This window comes from Scyliorhinus torazame, chromosome 10, assembly GCF_047496885.1.
Source record: "Scyliorhinus torazame isolate Kashiwa2021f chromosome 10, sScyTor2.1, whole genome shotgun sequence".
Taxonomy (NCBI): Eukaryota; Metazoa; Chordata; class Chondrichthyes; order Carcharhiniformes; family Scyliorhinidae; genus Scyliorhinus; species Scyliorhinus torazame.
In genome coordinates, this window is record NC_092716.1 from 256,119,630 (window position 1) to 256,140,553 (window position 20,924).

Here is a 20,924-nt window from a genome sequence, read left to right on the forward strand (position 1 = left end):
CGCGCCAGGGACCAGGGTTCAATTTCGGCCTTGGGTGACTGTCTGTGTGGAATTTGCACGTTCTCCCCGTGTCTGCGTGGGTTTCCTCCGGGTGCTCCGGTTTCCTCCCACAGTCCAAAGATGTGCAGGCTAGGTGGATTGGCCGTGATAAATTTCCCTTTATTGTCCAGGATGTGCAGATTAGGTGGGGTTATGGGGAAAGGGCGGGGGAGTGGGCCTAGGTAGGGTGCTCTTTCAGAGGGTAGGTGCAGACTTGATGGGCCGAATGGCCCCCCTTCTGCAGTGTAGTGATTTTATAACAGTGAATATCTGGGGGACAGGGGTTGGTGAGTGGAGGAGGAATGAGAAAAAGGATGTATTGATTCCCAGTTCAGTTCTGGATCTTTATGCTCAATTCTTGGCTATTCAATTGTTGCTTCCTAATTATTCATGGGAACAGGTTTATAAGCTGGCCAACCTCAATTAAAAATCGATAATTACGTAGGGTAGGCAGCACAGAAACTTGCCATTATTCCCAACCTGATATGAAACCATTGTCAATCCCGAATGTCCTTTAGGGAAGGAAATCTGCCATCCTTACCTGATCTGGCCTATGTGTGACTCCAGGTCCACAGCAATGTCGTTGACTCTTAAAATGCCACCTTTTGAGGGCTATTAGGGACGGACAACAAATGCTGGCCTTGCCTGCGATGCCCACATTCCATGAAAGAATTTTTTAAAGGCTCTATTCTTCAGGACTAGTTCACCTCCTGTGTTTTTGTGCACAGGAAATTACAATGTAAGACCCTTCCTGTTGATTCCCTTAGTTTCTATTTCTTTTATTGTGTCTTTATTGTTTTTGGTCCATGGATCGTTAATGGAGACATGCTTTTAAGTCGAGCAGAGGAACTCAAAGTGTCAAAATAGTGCACTGTGTTATAAAATGTTGTATTTTGGACAGAAGAACCCAGACTTTATGGCACCCAAGAGATTGGAGGGGTTTGTTTCGATTGGTTTGCTGGTGGTAAATAGATTGGCCAGGGTCAGTATTCTGCCTGGCAACCGACAGAAATTGGTTCCTGTCAGGTGGCGTTTTTCAGAGAGAACCCAGGAGAAGCCACTGGACCCTCAAGTTGGAAGCAGCTCGCTCTCTCTCTGCGCTGCAGCTTACTTTCTGAAGGCAGAAGCTTCTAGACCCTGAAAGAGGAAACTGATACTCTCTCTCTCTCTCGTGCTGGCTGCCTGCTATTTCTGTGAACAGTGAAAACTATTACAAGCTGAACGGAAAGATAACATCCGTCTGAAAGTCTAGACTGAAGAAGAAACTTAACTGCAAGATGCCCGTCTGAAACAACAATTATTATCCTTTTACTTCCATCATTATTTTACAACCCTCTGTGTTCATTTGTCTGTGTGTGTATAGAGGGTGGGGCGAGTTAAAAGGGGGGATATAGAGATTAGAAAGTAGTTAACCAGTTGTATGTTTTGCCTATTTAATTACAGTTACAGTTACAAGTAAAAAGTTAGTTGTGTTCAAATTTACAAACTCGGTGACTGAAATTATTGGGCAGCTGAAGACCTCGATTCTTTTAAAATAAAATTAATTACAAGAGTGTTGTGGCTCCAGGTCAAGTGGGGCTGTAATTGACCGCACACTGGCTGGAGGACATTTGGCCCATCCTGTCCACACTGGTCAATAAAGATCTGACTGCACTAATCCCATTTTCCAGCACTTGGCCCACAACTCTGGAGGTTCATACCTCTTCATTCACCTGAGGAAGGAGCAGCGCTCCGAAAGCTAGTGACATCGAAACAAACCTGTTGGACTTTAACCTGGTGTTGTAAGACTTCGTCTCTGGAGGTTATGGCAGCGCAAATTCAGATCTAAATCCTGGAGGGTAGGGAATACCAGCTTCAGGTAAAGCAGGCTTACAGGAAAACTAATGATTTTCTTTTAATTCTTTCATGGGATTTGGGTATTACTTGCAAGGGCATCATTTGTTACCCATCTCCAATTGCCCTTGATGACGGAATGGCGTACTAGGTCACTTTAGTCAGCATTTAAGAGTTAACCAGATTGCTGTGGGTCTGGAGTCACACGACACCAGACTGGGCAAGGACAGCAGATTTCATAAGGGGGGGTGAGTGAACCAGATAAATGAAGGATTCGCGGTCACCATTACCGAGTCTAGCTTTCAATTCCAGATTTTTATTTCTGATTTAATTGGGGTTAAGCTCCACCAGCTGATGTGGCGGGATTTGAACCCACAACCCCAGAGCAGCCTGGGCCTCTGCATAACCGGACCAGTGACAACCACAATATCCCCATTGTCACGCTTCTGGGTTGCTGTAGAATAAAGGAGACAAGAGTTCTGCTTCTCCACAAAACACCTTTATTTCTTTGATCCAACTACACACACAAATCTCCACCAACAAATAGTGCCACCTGTAACCCCTTTATATATCAGTCACTTCTATTGGATAATTGACATCAAATTAGCATTTAATTGGAAGGTCTGTTAACCCATTCCAAACAACCATCTCCCCGAAATTTGGGCATAGGTTTAAGGTGAGAGGGGCAAGGTGTAGAGTAGATGTACGAGGCAAGTTTTTTACGCAGAGGGTAGTGGGTGCCTGGAACTCGCTACCGGAGGAAGCAGGGACGATAGGGACATTTAAGGGGCATCTTGACAAATATATGAATAGGATGGGAATAGAAGGATACGGACCCAGGAAGTGTAGAAGATTGTAGTTTAGTCGGGCAGCATGGTCGGCACGGGCTTGGAGGGCCGAAGGGCCTGTTCCTGTGCTGTACATTTCTTTGTTCTTTGTTTGTTGAAACTGGAGGAGATATCATTCAGTCACGGTTTTGTAAGGTATTCTGCTATTTTTATGTAATATGTTGGGCCTGACGGGATATAACCAAGGATTCTATGGGAAGCAAGAGATGAAATTGCAGAGCCATTGGCAATGATCTTTTCGTCCTCACTGTCAACAGGGGTGGTACCAGGGGATTGGAGAGTGGTGAATGTCGTGCCCCTGTTCCAAAAAGGGACTAGGGATAACCCTGGGAATTACAGGCCAGTTAGTCTTACTTCGGTGGTGGGCAAAGTCATGGAAAGGGTAGTGAAGGATAGGATTTCTGAGCATCTGGAAAGACACTGCTTGATTAGGGATAGTCAGCACGGATTTGTGAGGGGTAGGTCTTGCCTTACAAGTCTTATTGAATTCTTTGAGGAGGTGACCAAGCATGCGGATGAAGGTAAAGCAGTGGATATAGTGTACATGGATTTTAGGAAGGCATTTGATAAGGTTCCCCATGGTAGGCTTCTGCAGAAAGTAAGGAGGCATGGGATAGTGGGAAATTTGGCCAGCTGGAGAACGAACTGGCTAACCGATGGAAGTCAGAGAGTGGTGGTGGATGGCAAATATTCAGCCTGGATCCCAGTTACCAGTGGCGTACCGCAGGGATCAGTTCTGGGTCCTCTGCTGTTTGTGATTTTCATTAATGACTTGGATGAGGGAGTTGAAGGGTGGGTCAGTAAATTTGCAGATGATACGAAGATTGGTGGAGTTGTGGATAGTGAGGAGGGCTGTTGTCGGCTGCAAAAAGACATAGATAGGATGTAGAGCTGGGCTGAGAAGTGGCAGATGGAGTTTAACCCTGAAAAGTGTGAGGTTGCCCATTTTGGAAGGACAAATATGAATGCGGAATACAGGGTTAACGGTAGAGTTCTTGGCAATGTGGAGGAGCAGAGAGATCTTGGGGTCTATGTTCATACATCTTTGAAAGTTGCCACTCAAGTGGATAGAGCTGTGAAGAAGGCCTATGGTGTGCTAGCGTTCATTAACAGAGGGATTGAATTTAAGAACCGTGAGGTGATGATGCAGCTGTACAAAACTTTGGTAAGGCCACATTTGGAGTACTGTGTACAGTTCTGGTCACCTCATTTTAGGAAGGATGTGTAAGCTTTGGAAAAGGTGCAAATGAGATTTACCAGGATGTTGCCTGGAATGGAGAGTAGGTCTTACGAGGAAAGGTTGAGGGTGCTAGGCCTTTTCTCATTAGAACGGAGAAGGATGAGGGGCGACTTGACAGAGGTCTATAAGATGATCAGGGGAATAAATAGAGTAGACAGTCAGAGACTTTTTCCCCGGGTGGAACAAACCATTACAAGGGGACATAAATTTAAGGTGAATAGTGGAAGATGTAGGGGGATGTCAGAGGTAGGTTCTTTACCCAGAGAGTAGTGGGGGCATGGAATGCACTGCCTGTGGAAGTAGTTGAGTCGGAAACATTAGGGACCTTCAAGCAGCTATTGGATAGGTACATGGATTACTGTAAACTGATATAGTGTAGATTTATTTGTTCTTAAGGCCAGCATGGTAGCATTGTGGATAGCACAATTGCTTCACAGCTCCAGGGTCCCAGGTTCAATTCCGGCTTGGGTCACTGTCTGTGCGGAGTCTGCACGTCCTCCCCGTGTCTGCGTGGGTTTCCTCCGGGTGCTCCGGTTTCCTCCCACAGTCCAAAGATGTGCAGGTTAGGTGGATTGGCCATGATAAATTGCCCTTAGTGTCCAAAATTGCCCTTGGTGTTGGGTGGAGGTGTTGACTTTGGGTAGGGTGCTCGTTCCAAGAGCCGGTGCAGACTCAATGGGCCGAATGGCCTCCTTCTGCACTGTAAATGCAATGATAATCTATGATTAATCTAGGACAAAGGTTCAGCACAACATCGTGGGCCGAAGGGCCTGTTCTGTGCTGTATTTTTCTATGTTCTATGTTCTATGTATTGTTGTTTGTAGTTTAATGTCAATTTTAGAAGCAGGGGAAGTGATTATCTGGAGCAAAGTGGGTCTCTGCATTGCAGGCTGCAGTGAGGAAAGAAAATGTTGAGCAGCACCATAGTCAGAAAGATGCAACCACACGGTGTTGGAAAGATTGCAGCAGTTACTAACTGGTGAGGAGCTGGGAGCTGTGCAGCAGCTCAGCGATACAGGGGTCTCGATTACCTGAGACCAAAAATCTGTGCATCAGCAGAGCGGATACTAAAAAAATATAAAATGCTGGTGGAAGTTAGCCCTTATTGCAAGAGGATTGGAATACAAAGGGATGGAGGTTAAGGAGCAAATGCATGAAGTTCTGACTATGCCACATCTGGAGCACTGCATTCAGTTCTTACACTGATCCCCAAAAAGGAAATATTGGTGGAAGGCGTCCAGTGCAGATTTCACAGAAAGTTATCTGGGCCAAAAGAGTTAAATTATGAGGTTGGTTTGTATTCCCTTGAGTGTAGAAAAAGAAGGGGTAATCTAATTGAGACATTTCAGATAATGAAATGATTGAACAGGGTGGATAGAGAGAAATAATTTCCTCAAGGGACAGGGGAGGGAAGGGACGATTGAAAATTGCAGAATTGAGATATTGAGTGGAATTTTCCCAAATAATGGCAAAGTGCCAGGTTCTGAGTGAACAGCAGCATGGTTCTCCCCAGAGAAACAGCCAGGTTTACTCCAGATCGTCGGACAATTTATCCAAAAAAAGCAGGGGGCGTGGTTTGCACCTTCATTCTTCATGGGCGAGCCTAAAGTCGCCAGAAAGTCCAACTCCACAGAGATCCCCTTTAAAGAGACAGCCCCCCCCCCCCCCACCCTCCCCCCGACGGCCACCGGACCTCTCCACATCCATCATCACTGGTCCCTCCGAGCCCCCGGAGGGGGACTAGAAGATTAAACAGTTCCTCAATGGAATGTATATTTCAGTTGTGGGAAAAACAGGAGACTGAGACTGGAAGCACCGCTAGGACAGGAAGAGATTCCATGTAGTCAGGGAAGACTATGCATTAGTTCCATGTAGTCAGGGAAGACACCGGGACTGGAAGGGTTCGCGGTGGACTTCTACAAGAAATTTGCGGCAGCATTGGCCAATACTCCAAGGATGATTGTTGGTCTTCATAGCACGAGGATTCGAGTACAGGAGCAGGGATGTCTTTCTTCAATTATACAGGACCTTGGGGAGACCACACCTGGAATATTGTGTGCAGTTTTGGTCTCCTTATCTGAGGAATGATGTTCTTGCTACAGAGGGAGTGCAGCGAAGGTTTACCAGACTGATTCCTGGGATGGTGGGATTGGTGTATGAGGAGAGATTGAGTCGGTTAGGATTATGTTTGCTGCTGGAGTTTAGAAGAATGAGGGGGATCTCCTAGAAACCTATAAAATTCTAACAAGACTAGACAAGGTAGGTGAAGGAATGATGCTCCCGATGGTGGGTGTGTCCAGAACAAGGGGTCACAGTCTAAGGATACGGGGTAGACCATTTAGGACAGAGATGAGGAGAAATGTCTTAATCCAGTGAGTGGTGAACTTGTGGAATTCGCTACTACAGAAAGTAGTTCAGGCCAAAACATGTTTGAATGTTTTCAATAAACAGGTACATATAGTTCTTGGGGTTAAAGGGATCGAAGAATATGGAGGGAAAGCAGGAACATGTTACTGAGTTGAGGTTAGCATCATTCTATTGCCAGGATGTGGTGGCCTAGTGGACTAGTGACCCAGAGTAATGCTCTGAGGTCCTGAGTTCGAATCCCACCACAGGATGGTGAAATTTGAATTCAATAAAAATCTGGATTAAAAGTCTAGGAAACCATTGTCGATTGTCTGAAAACTCATCTGGTTCACTGATGTCCTTCAGGGAAGGAAATCTGCCGTCCTTACCCGGTCTGGCCTACATGTGACTCTAGATCCAGCGATGCGGTTGACTCTTAACTGCCCCCAGTCAGTGGGCAACAAATGCTGGCCCAGCCAGCGACGCCCACACATCCCAAGAATGAATTTTTAAAAACCATGGGAGTACATGTGGACAAAAAGAGAAGGATAGGGGCAGGCTGAAGACAGGCTCCTCTCAAGCCACTTCAATCGCTGAAGACACATTCTCACACCCTTTGAATCAGGGACTTCAGAGACAGGTGACCCTGAGTACATTGGGCTCAGGCACCCAGAGAATACAGTCCAGAGAATGCACTGCAGAAAGAAAGACAGCAGGTTCTCTCGCACATCAATTCCAGGGAGCGCATCAACTAGAAATGCATGACTAGCACTTGAGGTGCCACTGGGTGATAATTCATTGTTAAATGCAGAAGCCTTAAATGTTTAAATGAGAGTTAACGGTCTTGACATTCAATGTATAACAAGTCCTATATTTATTTTTGTGCACTATTTGATCGTGACCAGATGTGGAAGCAAAAATATGGATAGTCTGTAAAAGTGAGGGCCTCATGAATATCTGCATTGACAGGTGGCCTTGGTAGGCAGTGTTGAGGGTGCAGAGAGATAAGAGCCTCTCCTAAAATGTTAGCAAGGCCACATCTGGGAAATAACTTCTTGGTTTGGTGGCTCCTTGCACTTGTCCTCATGGGAAGTGTCTGCTGATCAGAGAGTCACGCGTCTCCCTACCACTCATGTCACTGCCCAGCGAGCTGGGCCCCATATCACCATCTTCATCGCTGGCAGCTGTACAGACACCTCATGCTCATCTTCCTCCTCCGCTGAAGATGCGGTTCACTCAGTGCCTTCCTCCAGTTCCAGTGCTACTCTTCGCCGTTTTGTCGGCTTGTGCAAAGCGCAGCAAAGAACAATGATGCAGGATGCCCTTAAAGGGACATATTGATGAGATCACCAAGATCTATCAAAGCATTGAAACTTATCTCCAGAAAGTCGATAGCCTGCTCAATGGTGACCCTTGTTGTCATATGATAACAGTTGTAGAAACTCATGCCAGTGGGTGGGTTGTGTATAGAGATCAGCCCATAACATGACTTGATATTCATTGTTCCCAAGATCCAGCCACAGAAACATTCAGGTGGCTTGAAGGATTGATGCATTTGCAACGGTCTAAGAATGTTGGAATCATGGTAGCTTCCTAGAAGATTTGCACACACGTGCAGAATCCACTTACAGTGATCGCCGATGCCTTCCAGGGACTGGATCTCATTCCTGTTCACAAAGGCACTTGCTTGCTCTGAAGGAGCCTTGATGACCACGTGGTTACAGTTAATGACCCTCTGCACCTGGGAAAATCCAGCCACCACCCCAATGTTGATTGCCCTCTCGGCCTAACTTGGCCAGATAAGCTCTGAGCCTAATATATTCTGTAACCCATTGGTACATGGCATCCAGGACCTCTGGTTAAGATCCCAGTTGATGTTACTACTGGATAGGACAGATCCCAGAGTGGAAACCGGCTTGATAGATCCTAACTTTTATTTTTTTGTTTAGAAACGTGGAGGGCAGCTACTGAACAGGGTCACAGGAAGCAGCTGATGAACCTTCAATAAAATAATAAAGCATTTATTAAACGAAAAAGGTTAACTTTATTATACTACTGCTTCACCCACAACTATCTTTTATAGGCATATACAGATTTGTAAAGATAATACTAGTTATAAAATCTACCTTGTATTTTAAGTAGACAGTCCATGTAAACCAATAAACGAAATGTGACCAGATAACCCACACCCTGAAACCAAATGGCAGATGTCACCCAAAACAACTTCGACAGATTTCTCATGAACTCCCCTCGCAAGAAACTTGTGATTCTGTGACTGAACTGATCTCACTGGACTCTGTCTCTCACACAAGGGTTTCCAATCTCCGCTCTTTTTTTTCTTCTTTTTAAAAAAAATTTTGAGTTCCCAATTCTTTTTTTCCAATTAAGGGGCAATTTAGCGTGGCCAATCCACCTAACCTGCACATCTTTGGGGTGTGGGGGTGAAACCCACGCAGCCACGGGGAGAATGTGTAAACTCCACACAAAAAGTGACCCAGAGCCGGGATCGAACCCGGGACCTCGGCGCCGCGAGGCAGCATTGCTAACCACTGCGCCACCGTGCTGTCCCCCCAATCTCCGCTCTTGAAGAACACGCTTTGGAAACTTCTCCTCCAACAAAGCTTTCTCCTGGATGTCTTCACCAAGGATCGAGCACCAGGGTTTCAACCTCTCCTTCTGATGTTCCTCACCCCTGGATCATCACGTGCATTCAAGCTTCACCTTCAATGCAATCTCTCAGATACTGAGCCGTGCCAACAGAAGACCACTGCTTCACAGCCCATAGTAAAGAGTTACAGGCCTTTGGCAGTCTCCTTGGATCCTTTGGTTTCTTGCAAGCCTTATTTGCTTTAAGTGTGCTTCCTGCAGCTTTCTCTCTTCAAACCTGGAGTTTGCCTCTGCTTCTCACTCTTGACTTCACTGAACAGGATATGTTCCAGTTTCCAGTTCTTGTTCCTGGACTTAAGTGACTTCCTGGGGCTTTTGTCTGGTTTCTGGGACTTTTTCCTGCTTTCCTGGGAAATTTGCTCTCTGCAGCTCCCGCTTTGCTCCTTCTGTGTGCCTGGTGTTTTTCTTCAGGGTCATCTGATATTCTGTTGTCCCTCTTTCACTTTTGTCTTAGTTTTTTCTTCTGTGAAGGTACAGAGCTCCCTTTAAACTTCTAGAGAAAAGTAAAAAAGCAAACTGTGCATGTGCACAGGGCAGGTTCCAGTTCTGAAGACGCGAATACCCCCAACTGTGTCTGTGCAGCCATTCTCCAGCCAGCATCCACCCAGAATCCGAAGCTCGCAAACTGGAACGACCTGCGCATGTGTGACCATTCCAGGAACAGCGCACACGCGGAGGCCTGCTGGGACTTGCAGTTCCCAGTCTCTGAGGCTGGTCTCCGTTTCAAAAGTAAGTACTTATTTTCTTCTTCTTCTGGAGTCCGTAACACCTTCTTTATTCAGCGATGCACTGCTGTCCAAGAGGATCGCCAAAGGATCAATGGAATGAACCACAAGTGGAAAGGTTGAGTGCCAATGTCCCCTTTAATACTAATGCATTGAGTGTCCACCACTGCCCATCGACATCAACTCCTGCTCCAGCACTACACACAAATTTGCCAACACCTTCCTGGAGAGATGCATTGCAGACATGGTGCTTGTTCAGCCCCTGATGGTATACCTGGGTTTCTGCAGCCATTATGCTGCCCGCTTGTCCCCATAATCCAAATTCAATAATTTCCTCAACTCGCTGGAGCTCCACTGGCCACTACACAGCTGCTCCATGTGACTACATCCCAATTCCTGAACCAATCTCCTCTTCAGCAGAGGAGTCAAAGTATGAAAGCATTGTCCTCCCAGCCAAGTGAAGTCTCCAGAATGCTGAGCCACTCAAGAATCTTGATCTGCCTTCAGTGGGTGTTGTAGACTTTGAGAGAGGTTCTTCCACTCGGCTGCAGGACATGCCCGGGGATCCAGCCCAGCTTGGGCTCCTGCCATTTTGTCAGCCTCCCCACCTCTGTATAGAACCTTAGTTAGGCCACACTTGGAGTATAGTGTTCAATTCTGGTCGCCACACTACCAGAAGGATGTGGAGGCTTTAGAGAGGGTGCAGAAGAGATTTACCAGAATGTTGCCTGGTATGGAGGGCATAAGCTATGAGGAGCGGTTGAATAAACTCGGTTTGTTCTCACTGGAACGAAGGAGGTTGAGGGGCGACCTGATAGAGGTATACAAAATTATGAGGGGCATAGACAGAGTGGATAGTCAGAGGCTTTTCCCCAGGGTAGAGGGGTCAATTACTAGGGGGCATAGGTTTAAGTTGAGAGGGGCAAGGTTTAGAGTAGATGTACGAGGCAAGTTTTTTACGCAGAGGGTAGTGGGTACCTGGAACTCGCTACCGGAGGAGGGAGTGGAAGCAGGGACGATAGGGACATTTAAGGGGCATCTTGACAAATATATGAATAGGATGGGAATAGAAGGATACGGACCCAGGAAGTGTAGAAGATTGTAGTTTAGTCGGGCAGTATGGTCGGCACGGGCTTGGAGGGCCGAAGGGCCTGTTCCTGTGCTGTACATTTCTTTGTTCTTTGTTCTTTGTTCTCTGTACCTGCCATCACAAGAGCTGGTAAAACTGCACGTGGATTTGACATTTTTCTCAACAGCTTCATCTCAGAATGTAATATTTCATTTACATCTTTAAATTAGTTACCTTATTAATGGTACAATTTTTAAGACTCGTTGATTTTGAAGCTACTAGGAATTTATCTGAAACAGACTTTGGGCTGCTAGAGAATTTACAGTGCAGAAGGAGGCCATTCGGCCCATTGAGTCTGCACCGGCCCTTGAAAAGAGCACCCCAACTAAACACCTCCACCCTATCTCCGTAACCCAGCAACCCCACCTAAGTGTTTTGGACACTAAGGGGCAATTTAGCATGGCCAATCCACCTAACCTGCAGATCTTTGGACTGTGGGAGGAAACCCACGCAGGCACGGGGAGAACGTGCAGACATCCGCACAGACTCCGCACAGAGAGTGACCCAAGCTAGGAATCGAAGCTGGGACCTTGGAGCTGTGAAGCAACTGTGCTAACCACTGCGCTACCGTGCCTCCCATGTTCCCATATTTGCAACTGTAAATATCTTTTTCTTGGCTGTTTCAAACGGGACCAATCCAGTACAGCAACTTTGGGATATTTAGCCCTTTTTTTTCCTTAAGCACTTGCTGTATTTTCACAAATGTTTAATTTCAGCAACTAAAATTCTGCACAATGCATTTTGCACAGAACGGTTTTAGTTAACTTACTGGCAATCCCTCTGATTTAAAACAACATTCGACAAATAATGAGTGAACAAATTAGAACAGCGGCAGTCATTTCGGGGAATTGAGCCAAGAACCAACACGGTAAAAACACAAAGAAAGTTATTCGTAGGAAAGGAAGGGCTTCTGTCGCTGGTTTAATAAGGAAAGCCCAGCTGTGAATTTCCAATGTTTCCATTAACCTGTCCCTCAACCATTAAATTAATTCCATCGTAGTAACACTGCAGAGATGCTGGAGGGTAACTTCAACTTCTAAGGTCTGAATATTATGCTAATAGAGTTAAATGTGTGAAAAAGGACACAGAATCTGGTAGCAAGTAATGATCTCTGGCAGCAAAGAACAATATGATCATCACAAGCAACTCCTCAGGGAACCTTCTGAAGACAATTTACTGCAAAAGCTACTGTCTAAAGTGAACACACTGGCTCTGCCCATGTTTGGCTTGAGACCACTTCAAATTGAATCTCTTATTTCAAACGAATTTCCTTCAAGAGAAATCTTTCGTCCAAAATGTGCTTTCAAAATTTCAAAACCGATGTTCCCCCCTGAAGCACCGAGAAGCTTTGATGTTCTAAACTCCGTTTAAAATGTAGTTTAATGAGTGGCTCTTTTTTTTTGGTGCCATGTCCCTCAAAATATTTTGCAAACCGCAACAGTGCTGCACGATGACTGGTTAGCACTGTCGCTTCACAGCGCCAGGGACTTGGGTTCGATGCCAGCCTCGGGTGACTGTCTGTGCGGAGTTTGCACTTTCTCCCCGTGTCTGCGTGGGTTTCCTCCGGCTGCTCCGGTTTCCTCCCACAATCCAAAGATGTGAAGGTTAGGTGGATTGGCCATGCTAAATAGATCCTTAGTGTCCAAAGGTTGGGTGGGGATACAGGGCTAGAATGGGGTTTGGACCCAGGTAGGGTGCTCTTTTGAAGGGTCGTCACAGACTTGATGGGCCGAAGAGCCTCTTTCTGCACTGCATGGTTCATCGTCTGCACAGTATCATTCAGGCCGCCGCACGGACCCATGCAGCCTGAAAGCTAGTGGTGCTGGAAGACTGCATCTTTGAGTTTTAACACTCACTCAAACCTCATTCACTTACACAGAGTTAGGATCAGGCCCTCTGTGTTAAATAGGACAGTTGTTTTTCTACACTCCTAATCCGACATGGGATCAACAGAGGTTGAGTGGTGTCCCTGAAAATTGGATGGGAGCATCTGACAGCATCTCGTAACTCCTGCTGGCAGCCACGGAGCACAACATGAAGTCACATCACGGAGGCAGCTTCCCGGAAGGCAGCCAAAGACATCAAGGCCCGGAAGGACCTTCTGAACCTGAAGGCAAGGTGCCAGCAACAGTTACATGAAAATGAAGTTCGGAATAGCATACAGATTTTGTCATGGGAGTTTGGCTTTGAATAATACTGCAACAGACTGAAAAAGAAAATGGAAATCCCTTGCATTTTCAGTTAGAATCCTGACGGTCCATTATGGAAAGGAAAGAGAAGGAAAACTAAAAGGAACAGTCCAGTAGCACACCAATGACCAGGCAGACAGAGAGTTACACAGCGAGTGAGTGCAGGTTATAACACTCACTTGACTGACTGAAGCAGACGACAGACAGAAAGCAATTGTGAAGGAATTAGATTTCGCAATGAATGTGTCCAAAAATCAATATAATTGTTATTTGTTCATATTATCTGTAATTCATTTGTTTTTCTAAACATAGCACCGGATTTTCACTACCAAGGTGGGTAGCCCAACTCGGGGAATATCCCGACTCCCATTCCCATCTCGATGAAGGTATACTGAATTGTGCACTGTGGTCGGCAGGATGGTGTCGGACACAGATCCGGGGAGGCTAAGAGGGTGGGGCGTGCCAAGATGGGCTGGGCAGAAAGCGCACCTTGGTTCTTTCTGACCAGCTGTAATAAATGCAGTTAAGCCCTCTATTCCTCACACACTCTCATCCGCTCCCAATGGCCCCTCATACCCACATGACAACTCATGCCCCCCCCCAGCCGCTCCCTGTGACCCCTCCTGTTTCCCATGCTATCACATGTCTTCTAGCCATTCTACATGAGTCCTCATGAAATGAAATGAAAATCGCTTATTGTCACAAGTAGGCTTCAATGAAGTTACTGTGAAAAGCCCCTAGTCGCCACATTCCAGCGCCTGTTCGGGGAGGCTGGTACGGGATACGCTCCATGCTAATTCAAAACCAACTCGTTCCTTTCTAAGCCCATTCATCTTGGTATCAACAATGAGCGAGATTCTCTGGCCTTCCTTGGAGTGCTTCTTGGCGGCAGCCAGGTACCCGTGGCAGGGTTGCGCCAGCGGCAGGACTGGAAGATTCCACTGATGTGAACAGCGGGAAGATCTCACCCAATGAGCCATATAATAGCAATGGCAAGTATGGAACTGTGGAGAAAGAAAATCTCCTTCAAAAATGCTCTTTGAAAAAAACGGTTGTGCCGAAACCCCAATAAAAGTGTAAATCAGGCCGATCATTAACATATCGATAAGAGAGGCTTCAAACTCTTCACACCATTTTAATTTTGTCGAAATACATATTGATACACAGAAAGTTCTCAGTTAAATCGGGCTCTTCAGTGTAATTTTGGGAGCGACTGGCGGGGTGTTTTGGGAGCAACTGGCGGGGTGTTTCTCGATGGCTGCGTTGGGGAAATCGACATCATGGTTCAGACATGGCCTCCAAATTCTGGCATCCACACATTCCACCGTCGCTCAAGGTGCAGTCGAACATTCTTGACTTCCAGCGTGTTTAACCCGCGGTGACGTGCCAGTTACACGCAGCACTCACCACACCAGCAACAAAAGCATCAGCAATCTGCAAAAGCATTTCTTCAACGGCATCATCAGGCGGCCCATTTGGATCATTCTCGCGCACCTGGTCCCGCAACGTCTTCTTGCTTCAAGCTGTATTTCCTTCTGGACACATACGTCCCTGAGCCCAGTTTTCCAGGACCCAGTATTCTTAGAAAAAATTGTCCTTTTTTCCAGCTACAGAAAAAGAAGAGCCACCAACAGGAGCACATTCTCCCCATGTTTGCGTGGGTTTCGCCCCCACGACCCAAAGATGTGCAGGCGAGGTGGATTGGCCACGCTAAATTGCCCCTTAATTGGAAACAATGAATTGGGTACTCTAAATTTATAATCAAAAAAGAGAATCCTTGCAGGCCCATACTTTTATTGGTCTGGATTCTCAGACGACCACGGATAACAAGGACAGGACCATCTGGATTTCCACCTGTCCAGTGAATTCTCGTGCTTGGCTGCTAGGGAACTGCCGCCAATGATGGAGAAATTAGAACTGGGAAGACAAAAGAGCCCAGAGCTGAAGTTAGAGGAGTGCAGACATCTCAGAGGATTGAGGGACTGGAGAAGACAGGGAGCGGCCAGGCAATGGCAGGATGTGAAAACAAGGAGATTTTTAAGATCCTGCTGTTGTTGGACCAGTGCTGGTCAGCAAGCAGAGGGGTGATGGCAGAACGGGACTTGCTGCAAGTTCAAATGTGGGCAGCAGAGTTTGGGGCGACTTCCAGTTTATGGAGAATGGATGGTGGCAGGCCAGCCAGGAATGTGTCGGAATACTCAATCCGAGAAAGAATAAAGGAATGAATGAGGGTTTCAGTCGCAGATGAACTGAAACAAGGTGAAGTTGGGCAATGTTATGGAGGTGGAAATAGGCGGTCACAGTAATGGCACAAATTATCCGTTTGCTTTCCTAGTCTGATTTTGTCTCTTGCCTCTGCACCTTTTCCCAAAGTTTTTAGTGGGTGTTTACAAAAGCGTTAATGAAACCAGTTTAGAGCTTGTCTGAAAGTTATGGGGCGAGATTCTCCCTTTTTTGGGGACTAAGTCCCCACGCCCGCCGGAAAACGGGCGAGAATCACTCCGGACTTTTTCCTCAAAGGTCCGGGGTGATTCTCCGTTTTCAAGGGAGCTAGCAGGGCGTGCGCCCCGCAGCTCCGGCTGCCGGCGGGGCCCTGCAGTTACACCCGCACGGCCTGGTAGCCCCCGATCGCGGGCCTGGCCACCGTGGAGGCCCCCCCCGGAGTCGGAGTCCCCCCCCCCCCCGCTCCCCCACCAGGGCAGCCCCCGCAGCCAGAACGCCGATGGCACCACATGTGAACCATGCCGGCGGGACTCGGAGGGCACTCGGCCCGTCGAGCGCGGAGAATCGCTGCGGGGGGCGCTTTCAACGGCCCCTGACCGGCGCCGCGTCGCCCGCGCCTGATGGGTCTGCGGAGAATCGTGGAAGCGCCGTCGCACCGGAATTCCAGCGTGAACAGCTACTCTCCACTCCCGCGCCAGACGCGATTCCGGCATGGAGAGTCGGAAAATCCCGCCCATGATGTGACGAGAGACATTACAGCAGTTTGTTTGGTTTAAAACAAACAGCGGAAGTTCCTCTGAATGTTCGGTTTCTAAAAGCAGCTTCGGGTGCGATGACCAAACTATAGTCTTGGAAGGGTTCAGGCTCACAAACAGATCTTTCTGAATGAATTGATCTGACTCAGGGTGAGGTGAAGGGATGCAAAGTGGCTCAACAGTTCAGCGAACATTATTAGAAGCACAAATATGCATATCAAGTGAGAACAGGACCAGGCACATGTGTAATGATCAAAGAGCAGTTCCTGCCCCCAGCTGATTAAGTAAAACCAGTTTTCTTTTTAAAAGCCTCATCACTTCAGTTCCAGGTCCACAATGTGCAACTAAAAACTGAAATGCATATATGTGACAGTATGAATGTTAAAGCATGACAAATCCCTTTTTAATTTAGGCTATGGGCAGGTATGCATTTCATTCTGCTGATGCTTTAGTTTCCTGACACCACTCTGCTCTGCAATGTAATCAAGCAGCTTAAAATGCTCCCCAGGCCACCAGCTACAGAACATTCGACCAGAAAAGTTACAGGCGGCAGTATTAAAGGGGATTAGCAATTCCATTTTTGCGAGTTAGGCTTTGACATATTCGTAAGGGGGCATTTACTTTACAAATGTAGCTTTTTGCACCAATGCTACAGTTTTGGTGTAAATATAACATAAATCCAGAGTGAGGGTCCAATGTGGACACCTTGGGCGAGATTCTCCACTCCCGCGCCGGGTTGGAAAATCGCCGGGGGCTGGCGTGAATCCCGACCCCGCCGGTTGCCGAAGTCTCCGGCACCGAATATTCGGCGGGGGCGGGAATCGCGCCGCGCCGGTTGGCGGGCCCCCCCGCTCGATTCTCCGGCCCGGATGGGCCGAAGTCCCGCCGATAAATTGCCTGTCCCGCCGGCGTAAATTAAATCACCTACCTTACCGGCGGGACAAGGCGGCGTGGGCAGGCTCCGGGGTCCTGGGGGGACGCGGGGCGATCTGACCCCGGGGGGTGCCCCCACGGTGGCCTGACCCACGATCGGGGCCCACCGATCCGCGGACGGGCGTGTGCCATGGGGGCACTCTTTCCCTTCCGCCTCCGCCACGGTCTCCACCATGGCGGAGGCAGAAGAGACTCCCTCCACTGCGCATGCGTGGGAAACTGTCAGCGGCCGCTGACGCTCCCGCGCATGCGCCGCCCGGAGATGTCATTTCCGCGCCAGCTGGCGGGGCAACAAAGGCCGTTTCCGCCAGCTGGCGGGGCGGAAATTCCTCCGGCGTCGGCCTAGCCCCTCAATGTTGGGGCTCGGCCCCCAAAGATGCGGAACATTCCGCACCTTTGGGGCGGCGCGATGCCCGTCTGATTGGTGCCGTTTTGGGCGCCAGTCGGCGGACATCGCGCCGTTTCCGGAGAATTTCGCCCCATGGATCAAATGTTGGAAAATGGGACACAGTGTGAGAACAAGATTGAGAGAGACACACACACATGTACAACAGACACTCAGCATCCACATTCATACTTCAAGAATGGCTATTTGACTGTGGTTATGGAGATCATAATTACAAAGGCATTGACCTGAACTAACGTTTATTTGAGTTGAAGTCAGAAATGGAGACGGGTGTACCAGGAGTTAATGGCAAGGGTACGTGTTTTGGCACAATTTAAAAGCAACTCAAGATTATCCAAGACCAATATGTTTAATTCTCAGTGACATCCTTCAGAAATTATAATGTGGTTCACATTAGGATGATGAGATTAAAGAAACTATGAGAAAGAACATGCTACATCAAAAATCTAAATGGGGCCATTTTCAGAATTTGTACTTCAAATACTGAGAAACTGTGTGTAAGGTTCCTTTTCAAAGCTTCTAAGAAGTTATTACATTTCACCATGATCTCATTAATTTACAACTCGGATGGATTCTAGTTTCTTCAATAATCCTTTCGTTTCAAAATGTCACTGACAACTTGAGGTTATCTACAGCTAAACTTCACGCTGAGGTGAGTTAATGACTACATCAGTTTGGGAATATGTGCATGAATAAAACATTTGCTTGAAGAATTATTATTTATTGCCAGTTTGAATGCTTAATTAAAAAATAAAAATCCATGACAGAGATGGATTTGCCATGATAAATTGCCCTTAGTGACCAAAAAGGTTAGGGGTTAGGAGGGGTTATTGGGATAGGGTGGAAGTGAGGGCTTAAGTGGGTTGGTGCATACTCGATGGGCCGAATGGCCTCCTTCTGCACTGTATGTTCTATGTTCAGGGAGTTAGTCTTTTTGCCACCACCGCTAATTTACTCCTGACTCTGACTGGATTGTAATCCAGTTTCTGCAGCCCTTGTCACTGCATTGAAGAAGCCATTCTCCGTGTGTCAAAAGGTTCTTTGACCATGAGGGAAATCATCGTGGTGAAATCTGTGCTCATGTCTCCTTCAAACCTTCACCATTTCAACCACCATCACAGAAATAATCTGTAAAGAAGAGATTCCCTCTCCAAAAAAAGACAAAGGGCACGATTCTCCCAAAAGGGAACTAAGTCCCCGAGTGAGCGCGTTTAGCCGCGTGTTTCCGAGCACTCGCAGTGACGAGAAATGCATGGCTATTGAATGTGAGTCGCTTTGAAAAAGGGGCCTGAAGGGCACGTGTGGCTGAGGCCGCACATAGCCCCGTTTTGTACAGTGGGGAACTCCGCTCGCCGGAACTCCCCGTTGTAGCGAGAGATCGGGATGCCATTTTTAAATGGAAACCTAATCTCACGGGCCCCCAATAGAATCGCCCCAGCCTGAATGCAATATGGGAGGGTCCCCCAGCAATACCCATGCCAGGCAAGCCCGATTGCGCTCGTGCAGAAAATGGCAGCTTGGCACCTTGGCAGTGGCAACCTGCCACACTGGCTGTGGCCCTGCCAGCACCAGCTGGGCAGTGCCAAGCTGGTAGTCAGGTGGCACTGCCAGGGTGCCATGCTGGTACAGCCAAGATGCTAAGCTGGCACCAGCAGTGCCAGAGCACGAGCCTGCCAAAAGGGCATGCAGGTTGGGGCCTCCAATTCCCTTGGAGATCCCCACAAATGCCGTTCTGCCTGCTCCCAGTGTGTGGGGATCAGTGTCAAATGGTGCCCGCCTGAGGTGCCCGAGGGGAAGGGATTGAATCCCAAAGCCTCAGGTACCTCGGGAATCTGCACATTAGAGTAAGGCTTACTGCCTCGCTCTAATATGCAGATTTGTCAAAAAGTGATCCCGTGGGATTCACTTTGCAACGTCTCGTAAGATTGCGTTGCCTCTCATGAGGTGTTGTGAGCCGGGTGGATTCCGGGAGTGGGGTCTCCCAGCTTCTAATGCCCACACTGCGCCACGGCGAGATGCTTTTTTGTTTACAGTATGATCGGAGAATTGCACCTAAAAAACTAATTTGAAATAAACCTCCTCCACATGTAGCATCAGATACATGGCAATTCAGTCACAAGACAAAAAATGCTATTCTAATAGGTTTCCTGTGTTGCCAGAATACCTGGTCACGTACATATCCATCCAATTTGGATCTAGCATAGAATCCTCAATTAATGTTTGGAGTCGTCATGCCTGATTGTGAACCCATGGCCTTTTATGAACTGTAAGGGGTGCTTCCTGTAGGTTATAGTAGCATGTACTACCTTGGTGCCTTTGCTCACAATGTTGAACCCATGTCTTTTTTGAAAACCTATGTTAATAAATTAACAAACAAAGCCAACACGGAATGAGTGAAGGCCAGGCATTGGTGGGGATGGTAACCGTGACGAGGGTCGGTCACCAGTCATTGTTTTTTTCTGCCATTGTGAAATCTGGAACAAAGACATTTCAGCGGTGGTCGAAAGCGAGTTTTGCCCATTACTCTCTGGGCTTCAGTATTGTTCAGTTCAATGCACCTCCTGCTGAAATCTCACACATTGATCTCCCAGTTCCTAGTGGAGGTTAAATAGAATTGAGAACTTGAGTTCATGGAGATGGGTTGATAATTCTTCAAGCTCCCTCCTTCTTCGCTCCATCCCAATACATTGCTTCTGTGCCCTCAGCAGCTTTCCCTGGGGATCAAATCATCTTGTAAATCTTTATTGCCTGGTGCGCACCAGGAGTGGGGCTTCTCAGTCTGGTTACACTTACATTTTAATACCTCACATGAAATGAAAACAAGGTAAAGGAAGCACTAAAACAACAACAATTTATACTTACGTAGCACCTTTAACATCCCAAGGTGCTTCAGAGAAGCGCTATAAAAGAAATTTAGACACCAGGCCACACAGGAGATATTAGGACAGATGAGCAAAAGTCAAAGAGGAAAGTTTAAAAGAGGAGTGTTGGATGGACAAGTCAGAGACTTTTAGGGAGGGAACTTTAGGGTTGATGCAGTGATCAAAATCAGAGATGCACAAGAGGTTCAAACTGGAAGATCGGGTCAGGTATGACTTCATTCAGAACAAATGTACTTCACCTAGAAATTCAGTTTAATTTATTTGCAAGTTCAGAAGATTTGTTTTAAAACCAGTCCACCTGTGTCAGCTTGTCCATTTGTACTGGTAAGTATTTGAAGCAACAGTTTAAGCTCCATAGACCTTTGTTTACTTTGGCAATAGATAGCAGAAGGGGCTCCAATATTTACTTCAATCAGTCTGACTTTCCAGGTCAAGGTGTTGAATTCTAGTGCATCGTTGAAAAGATAATTGACACATAGAAGAGCTGATTGCATTATTCAAAACTGGTCGCCGATGAGGGGGTGGGAGGAATGTTGCAAACTCAGTCCATTCGCAATTTGAATACAAGCTAAATATTGAAATTTCCACGGCACGCAGTAAAGGTCATTTCGTATGGTACAATGCACTTTTGTGAAGTAAGCTGATGTGTATCAGCAAGTAGACATTAACTTTAACAATACTGACTTTGAAAGATTTTTGCTTTGTTTGA

The 20,924-nt window shown here is 47.1% G+C and overlaps 1 protein-coding gene across 12 annotated transcripts in view; it reads right to left on the reverse strand.

Annotated features, from left to right (window-relative positions):
* nav2a (neuron navigator 2a) overlaps positions 1-20,924 on the reverse strand; it is a 1,224,858-nt gene that overhangs the window by 217,938 nt on the left and 985,996 nt on the right. The gene's annotated exons all lie outside the window — the stretch shown is intronic.